The sequence below is a fragment of the Octodon degus genome, unplaced genomic scaffold (genome assembly GCF_000260255.1).
Source record: "Octodon degus isolate 3935 unplaced genomic scaffold, OctDeg1.0 scaffold00138, whole genome shotgun sequence".
NCBI classification, from domain to species: domain Eukaryota; kingdom Metazoa; phylum Chordata; class Mammalia; order Rodentia; family Octodontidae; genus Octodon; species Octodon degus.
The window spans coordinates 2,520,120-2,527,620 of NW_004524714.1; the positions used below are offsets into that span (position 1 = coordinate 2,520,120).

The following is a 7,501-nucleotide window of genomic DNA, read 5'->3' on the forward strand; positions in this document are numbered from 1 at the left end:
TGGCTGGCATGTGGTGCTGGGGGACTGAACTGCGGTCCCTGTGCTTTGCTTAGCTTGTTCTAGGTAGGTGCTTTAGACCACTGAGCCATCTCACCAGCCCCAGTATCATTATTTTTTTTTCTTTTGGTAATGGGAATCAAAACTCAGGACCTTGTACTTGCCAGGCAGGCACTGCATCGCAGTATCACTATCTTGTATAAAAATACCTTCATTCTTTAGTACTGTCTTTAAAATCTGCCTTATTAATGGTATGTATGGGATAATAGTAGTGCTTTTTAATATGGACTGAAACTCCATAAACTGTTAGCTGAAATAAACCTTTCCGCCTTTAACTTTGGATGTTGGATATTTTGTTCCAACAACAAGAAAACTAAAACACTACCTTAAAATTAAAATGAAAATGGGCTAGGGATATAACTCAGCCTGATGGTCATGGGTTCAATGCTCCATACAAACAAAAAATCCCTTCAAATTCAAAGTCAAAATGTTTTAATGTGAAACTGCTCATGTCTTAATATAAAACTGCCCAGTGCCTTCGTCTGAAGACAGGTATCCTTGCTCACCCCTACAAGATATGTTATCTAAAATTATAATTTACTATTTATTTGTATCTAAGTAAGAGAGACCAAAAATTGTCTGCCACAGGACAAGAACAAGGGACAATTCTCTCTAACTACTGAGTGACTATTGCTCAGTCCAGTTACAATCTGAGAACACTCCTGTTTAGGTTTGAGTGGTAGAGAATAGGTGAAAAAAAATGGGACCAGATAGTCTGGAGTTGCCACCAGCTATACGATGGCTTGATCATGATGTCCTAGTTAGCACACTGAGGAACTGCATGACTCAAATGTCAAGGTCACAGCATCCAAAACTGCTGCTGCTGAATCTGAGATGAGCACATGATGGTGAATGCCTGATATATGAGAAACAAAACCCTAATTTTAGACCATGAAAATGATGGTAAAGTTACAAAAATGACTTCCTTTTCTCTTTCAAGGGAGACTCTCATTTTTGACATTATTTTCCCCTGTTTCATCAGGTTTAGAGTCAAAAGGTTAAAGAGCTAGAAAAATCTCCCAGAAAACCACCATAAGGGGGCCAGGGAGATGGCTCGTTAGAACAAGCACTTGCCTGGCAAGCACAAGGGCCTGAGTTCAATCCCTGGTTCCGCAAAAAAAAAAAAAAAAAAGAACAAAACCACCATAAGCCTTGAAACTCTGACTCATAAAAAGGAAATCTCACACTGGGTGCCACGGAGATGAGAAACAAGAGTTCCTAGGCATCCTTGAGAACAACATACACCTCATTTCAGTTCCAAAAGAGAGCTATTTGGGGGCTTAGGCATGTAGTCTATAGACAGTTTATCAGCTATATGTCAGGTCCCGAGTCCAATCCCCAGCACCAAAACAAAGTACAGTTATTTTTTTCTTATTAGGACTGCCTAAAATATGTTCTTTGAATAAAAGGAGCTGTGAAGTTACAAAATATACACAAATGGAAAAAGTTAAAAAATGAAAGCTAACATAATTAATATTGTCTTAAAATCAATAGCTGGTAGTAGTCAATATGATTTAGTTCTATTGATAATTTGAACCAAAAAGACCAAAGAAAAACAAGGAATTGTGACATGATAACCTTCCAGGGTAAAAAGCACTACTATTATCCCATACACATCATTAAATAAGACACATTTTAAAGACAGCACTAAAGAATGAGGGTATTTTTATACAAGACAATGATCCTGCAATGCAACACCTGCCTGGCAAGTGCAAGGTCCTGAGTTCAAGTCCTGGTACTAAAAGAAAAAAAGATAGTGATACTGAAATTTAGTTATTTGGTGATCATTTTACACTTGCTAAAGAAACAAGAAAGACATTGCCCTTTATTTTATTTTTATTTATTTTCTTGGTGGAACCAGAGATTAAACTCAGGCGCTTGCGCTTGCCAGGAAAGCGCTTGCTTATTCCACTGGGCCATCTCATTGGCCCTCTTTTTTTTTTTTTTTTTTTCCTTTTTTTTTGCCCTTTATTTTAACATCACCACCAACAGCAGCACTCATCTGCTAATTTCCTATTTGGTCTCAAGCCTATTATGGGTCCCTTTGCAAGCAGCTGGTATTCCTCCTACGACACCTATGACAACTACAGTGATTCCTCCTTAAAATGCAAAACCCAGCACTGGCATCTCAGTCTTGGCAGGAACCCAAGATGTGGCCGGCATCTTAAATTGGTAGATACAGCATCTGAAATTGGCAGGTGCAGTATCTAATGGTTCCAAATCACATTTCTTATCTTAAATGCAAGTTTCTCAAAGGACTAAGGGATTAGGAAAAGAGAAAGGAAAACAATGGAGTATTTCATACAATCTCAGAAACCCAGAGCAGACAGGGGCCATAAAATACCTAGTCTAGTAATTCCCTGTGGAGTGAATTTGTCCACAGGGGACAAATGCTTGAAAGATTTGGGACAAATGCTCGGGGCTATTACAGGTATCTAAGGAGCAGAGGTCAGGGTAACTAGTAGAAACCCTACAGGGTGCAGCTCATCTGGCCCCAAATATCTATAGTGCTATGAGTGAAAAGCCCTGACCTACAATATTTGATAAAGAAATTAAACCCAAGTGACTTGTACACAAGGGTAGTGGTAGGAGTCAACTTATTAAGTCCAAGGTTCTGGTCAGTCCAGTTCTACAACACTGAACGTGTTTTAGGTCTACAGATCTGCTATATTTCAAAATATTTAGTTTTTTATATGATACGACCATAGTTTAAGCACCTCCCTCAGCCACAGAACCTTCAATACAGCCATTGTATAGGTGTCAAACTTATGAAAGACAAAAGCTTCAGGGAAGCTTCCAAAAGGGAAGAAATGTCCCCCAACACACACACACACACACACACACACACACACACACACAGAGTTTCAGGATGGCTGCTTCCTTTTTCCAAATCCACATAATAGGTTACAATAAGATACCAGGAAAAGAAAACATCCTGTTCAGGTTTGGGCGCAGCATACAGCACAGGAAGGAGGTGGAGCTCGCAGAAGCAAAGACAGCTAACAATCCAGGGGAGGTGGCTGAGGCATTAACCCTCACTGAATACACAGACTGGGAGATTTTTCTCAAGCCAGTCTCCCAGACTCTATAAAGAACATTTGCCCTTACATTTTAAAATTTGTTTCTTAACCAATAGGGACATACTTCAATGGCATAACACTGACCTTGCAGGTGTGAAGCTCTGGGTTTGGTCCCCAGCACTGCACAGAGTAAATAAGAATCAATAAATAAAATGGTCATTTTCTTTGGGTTTTAGGCGCTTTGCAGCTGTGGCTTACAATACAATTATGGTCAAGTCCACGAACCACACTATGCACAACCAGTCCCAAAAATGATGCAGAAATGGTATCAAGAAGTCCTGGTCACAAAGATAGATTATCTCTGAAGGAGATAGATCCCAAGTTCCTAGGAATATGTGTTTTGCCAAAAGCACAACAAGCTTTTTCGGGTCCTCTTTTCCAAGATGACGAAAAAAAGAAGGAACAACGGTCGTGCCAAAAAGGGCCGCGGTCATGTGCAGCCTATTCGCTGCACGAACTGCGCCCGGTGCGTACCCAAGGATAAGGCTATTAAGAAGTTTGTCATTCGGAACATAGTGGAGGCCGCCGCCGTCAGGGACATTTCCGAAGCGAGTGTCTTCGACGGTTATGTGCTTCCCAAGCTGTATGTGAAGCTGCATTATTGTGTGAGTTGTGCCAGTCACAGCAAAGTGGTCAGAAATCGATCTCGTGAAGCCCGTAAGGACCGAACTCCTCCACCCTGATTTAGACCTGCTGGTGCTGCCCCACGACCTCCACCAATGCCCATGTAAGGGGAGCTGGGTCTTAATGGACTGAAGAAAACTCTTGAGAAAGAAATAATAAAATTGAATGTTACACTTTATACAGCATGTTGAGTGTACCTGCCAGAGGTGGGTTGGGTTAATTCAGCTTATCCAAGTTTAAGTTTGTACTCTGAAAATGAATAAAGAGGAACACACTGGGAAAAAAAAAAAAAAAAGCACAACAAGAAGGGCTTCAAGCTTTCCCGGGCGTCTGCCGAAGATGGCAGAGGGGCAGGTCCTGGTGCTGGATGGCCAAGGCCATCTCCTGGGCCACCTGGCGGCCATTGTGGCCAAGCAGGTACTGCTAGGCCGCAAGGTGGTGGTTGTGCGCTACGAGGGTATCAACATTTCTGGCAATTTCTACAGAAATAAGTTGAAGTACTTGGCCTTCCTCCACAAGCGGATAAACACCAACCCATCCCGTGGCCCCTACCATTTCCGGGCCCCCAGCCGCATCTTCTGGTGTACTGTGCGAGGGATGCTGCCCCACAAGACCAAGCGAGGCCAGGCTGTCCTGGACCGCCTCAAGGTGTTTGATGGGGTCCCACCACCCTATGACAAGAAAAAGCGGATGGTGGTTCCTGCTGCCCTCAAGGTTGTGCGCCTGAAGCCAACGAGGAAATATGCCTACCTAGGCCACCTGCCTCATGAGGTTGGCTGGAAGTACCAGGCAGTGACAGCCACCCTAGAGGAGAAGAGGAAGGAGAAGGCCAAGATCCATTACAGGAAGAAGCAGATCATGAGGCTATAGAAACAGGCTGAGAAGAATGTGGAGAAGAAAATCAGCAAGTTCACAGAGGTCCTCAAGACCCACGGACTTCTGGTCTGAGCCCAATAAAGACTGTTTCTGCCTCATGCTTGGCCTGGCTTGCCCTTCCTCCAGCACCGCCCTGGGATGTGGGGGCCCCAGGGACAGCTGTCTAGGTGCCACAGGCCCCCTGGGGCCCCAAGCTGGGAGGAAGAAAGCACCATAGTCTCTCCCCAAAGTCTTCCTGTGAGGGTACTTGAACAGCTTTAAGTCTCACACGATGGAATTTCTAACCTTGAGGAGAACCTTAGAGAAGGAAAAGAACTACCAGGTACCATGCAGTGTTGAAAGACCCTGCCCCAGCAGGGTCTAATGCCCCTGTGACCTAATGCCATACTCTGTAGTTGTGCGATGGCCAGAGGCACACAGATAAGGCATTGCAGCCTCACCTCTTGGCCTTCCCTCTGTCACCAGAATCAAATAAATTATTTTTAAACAAAAAAAGAAGAAGAAGAAGAAGAAGAAGAAGAAGAAGAAGAAGAAGAAGAAGAAGAAGAAGAAGAAGAAGAAGGGCGGCTTCAAGAAGATGCTATCGGGCTGGGGAGATAGCTCAGTAGAATAAGTGCTTGCCTGGCAAGTTCAAGGTCATGAGTTCAATCCCCAGTACCGCCAAAAAAAAAAAAAAAAGAAGAAGATGCTATCAAGGCCCTCATCAAGTCCAAGGTGGTCAAGCCCAAGATCATCTTAAAGGGAATAAACCACGGCTCGCTTGACTTGCCTATATTGCCCACCCCAAGCTTAGGAAGTGCATCTGGGCTCGCACTGCAAAGGGTCGCAGGTCTTGCTGGTCAAAGGCCCAGGCTCCAATTTCTGCTCCAGCCCAGGCTCCCAAGGGTGCCCAGCCCCTCAGGAAGGCTCCGCAGTAAAAGCCTCTATCTGCCAATGTGAGAAAAGAAGGACTAGTGTGACCCCTGGGCTTGCCATCTGTAGGGGGCTGGTATCCTCCTGTGCTCTTTGTACAAATAAACCTGAGACAGGAAAAACAAAGCAAAACAAACAAACAAACCCGTCATTTTATTTCTGCAATGCTGTACTAGTTATTGTCCCCTACTTCCTTAGCTTGGCTAGCCCACTTTCCACCTCATTCTGTCATTTTACATTGTCCCATGTGGGATCGTCATCACTGTAATGTTTGAGAGTGATTAAAATTGTTTTCTCTGTAAGGTAAACTTTTCACTTGAGCCTTTGCTATGTTTCTCTCCTTTTTTTTTTTTTTTCCCCCTATAGAACTTTTACAAAGCTCCCATGTGGGTTGTTCTCTTTGTTTTCCACTTAGGATCACCTAGACTAGCGGCAGTTCCCTCTGGCTGTGGTGGGGTTCCTCTGACCCACTAGCCACCCCCCATGTTTCTGGACATTATATCTGAATATTCTACAGAGTACAAGGTGAAGGCTATTGGCTAGTCTAACAGACTGGTTGTGGGACAGGTGGGTGGTAGAAAATGACTGGTGGCGTTTGTCTCTCCTTGCTGCAGAGCTACACTTGAGACCACTGTTAAGGATGCTGACTGAGATCTATGAAGAACCTAGTCAGGACAATCACCTTCAGCTGGCTTCCCTCAACTCCCTGCTGAGAGTGAGCTGATGAGTTAGGGAGGTGAGAAACTGGACTAGGTATAGTGTAGCTATTTGTTTTCAACTTTCTGTCTCTGTTCAGTTAAGACTTTTACTGCTGCCAAGTCCTAGACCACTAGGCGGCTGTTTCTGTCTCTCAGTGAAAATTTAAAAAGTGGACAGGGCCAGTCACTTGCTATGTTAGGAAATGAGGGTGTGGTGGTCCCCAGCACTGGCTGGTGGCCACTCCTCTCCTTCCTTCCTGGAATGTGGTTCCTGTAAGTAATAACGCTGGCCTTTACATTCTGAGTCTGTGGTCTTATTTTCTACAACAGATGTACACCAATTGGCTTAGTGTAACAGGTTCACAAAAACTGAATCCATCACGAACAGAATTCTAATTCAGCAGCAGAAACCAATCAAATGTTCACAGCAAAATCCTAGAAAGTTTTAGAAACTGGCAGCACCAGGTACCTCTAGAATTTAAAGGATGAGAGGGTGCATGAAGGTGCATGAGGCATGCTGAGGGCAGTACTAAGAAGCAGTTATATCCTAGACCCCTTCCACGGCTGCCCCTCCCGGGCACTTGTTCTTCTCTCACAGATGGCAGCACACAGGGCTTCCCACACCCGCCTGGGGGACTCAAGGCAGTCAGAGTATGAGTCTAAGACTGTGAACAGAAAAGCTAACTGAGCACATGCACACACCTTGTCAAGAACCACCTTCCCACCACAAGCTCTCTTCACCCACTCAGTTTCCAGAATTCTGGCTGCCAGATCATGATCTCTCAGGTAGGAGAGAAAGGAAACTTCTGGGGGAATCTGAGCCCAAAAAGAAAAATCTAAACAAACAGTCTAGGAGTTTGTAAATAGGATCACAAGTCCGCATCTTGTACAGCAATTAACCACTAAGAAGAATATATGCAGTGTATTATTTGTTGAAAAATAAAAATAAATAAATAAATAAATAAAAATAATAAACTAAAAAAATAAAAAATAAAATAAACAAACAGTCTACCTTCGCAAACAGTCTACCCTGATCAGGACCATCCACAAGCCAAGACTTCCTATCAACTTCTAGTCTCCTACTCTTAATTTTTAAACACAAGACAGGTACAGTTTGTTACACCTCATAGTAAAGTTCCTACACAGAAAATAAAGACCAAAACAAAACATCTTTTTCCCCCAAAGAAAGACTGTTGCACATGGCTATAACCCAAGCTTCTCAGGAGGCTGGAGTAGGAGGATTGCAAGTTCAAG

At 43.7% G+C, this 7,501-nt stretch overlaps 1 protein-coding gene and 1 pseudogene across 3 annotated transcripts in view; one reads left to right on the forward strand and one right to left on the reverse strand.

Moving 5' to 3' along the window:
- The window catches only part of Stxbp1 (syntaxin binding protein 1), a 61,649-nt gene that overhangs the window by 47,096 nt on the left and 7,052 nt on the right, over window positions 1–7,501 (reverse strand). The gene's annotated exons all lie outside the window — the stretch shown is intronic.
- Window positions 4,101–4,735, forward strand: LOC101590536 (annotated as a pseudogene).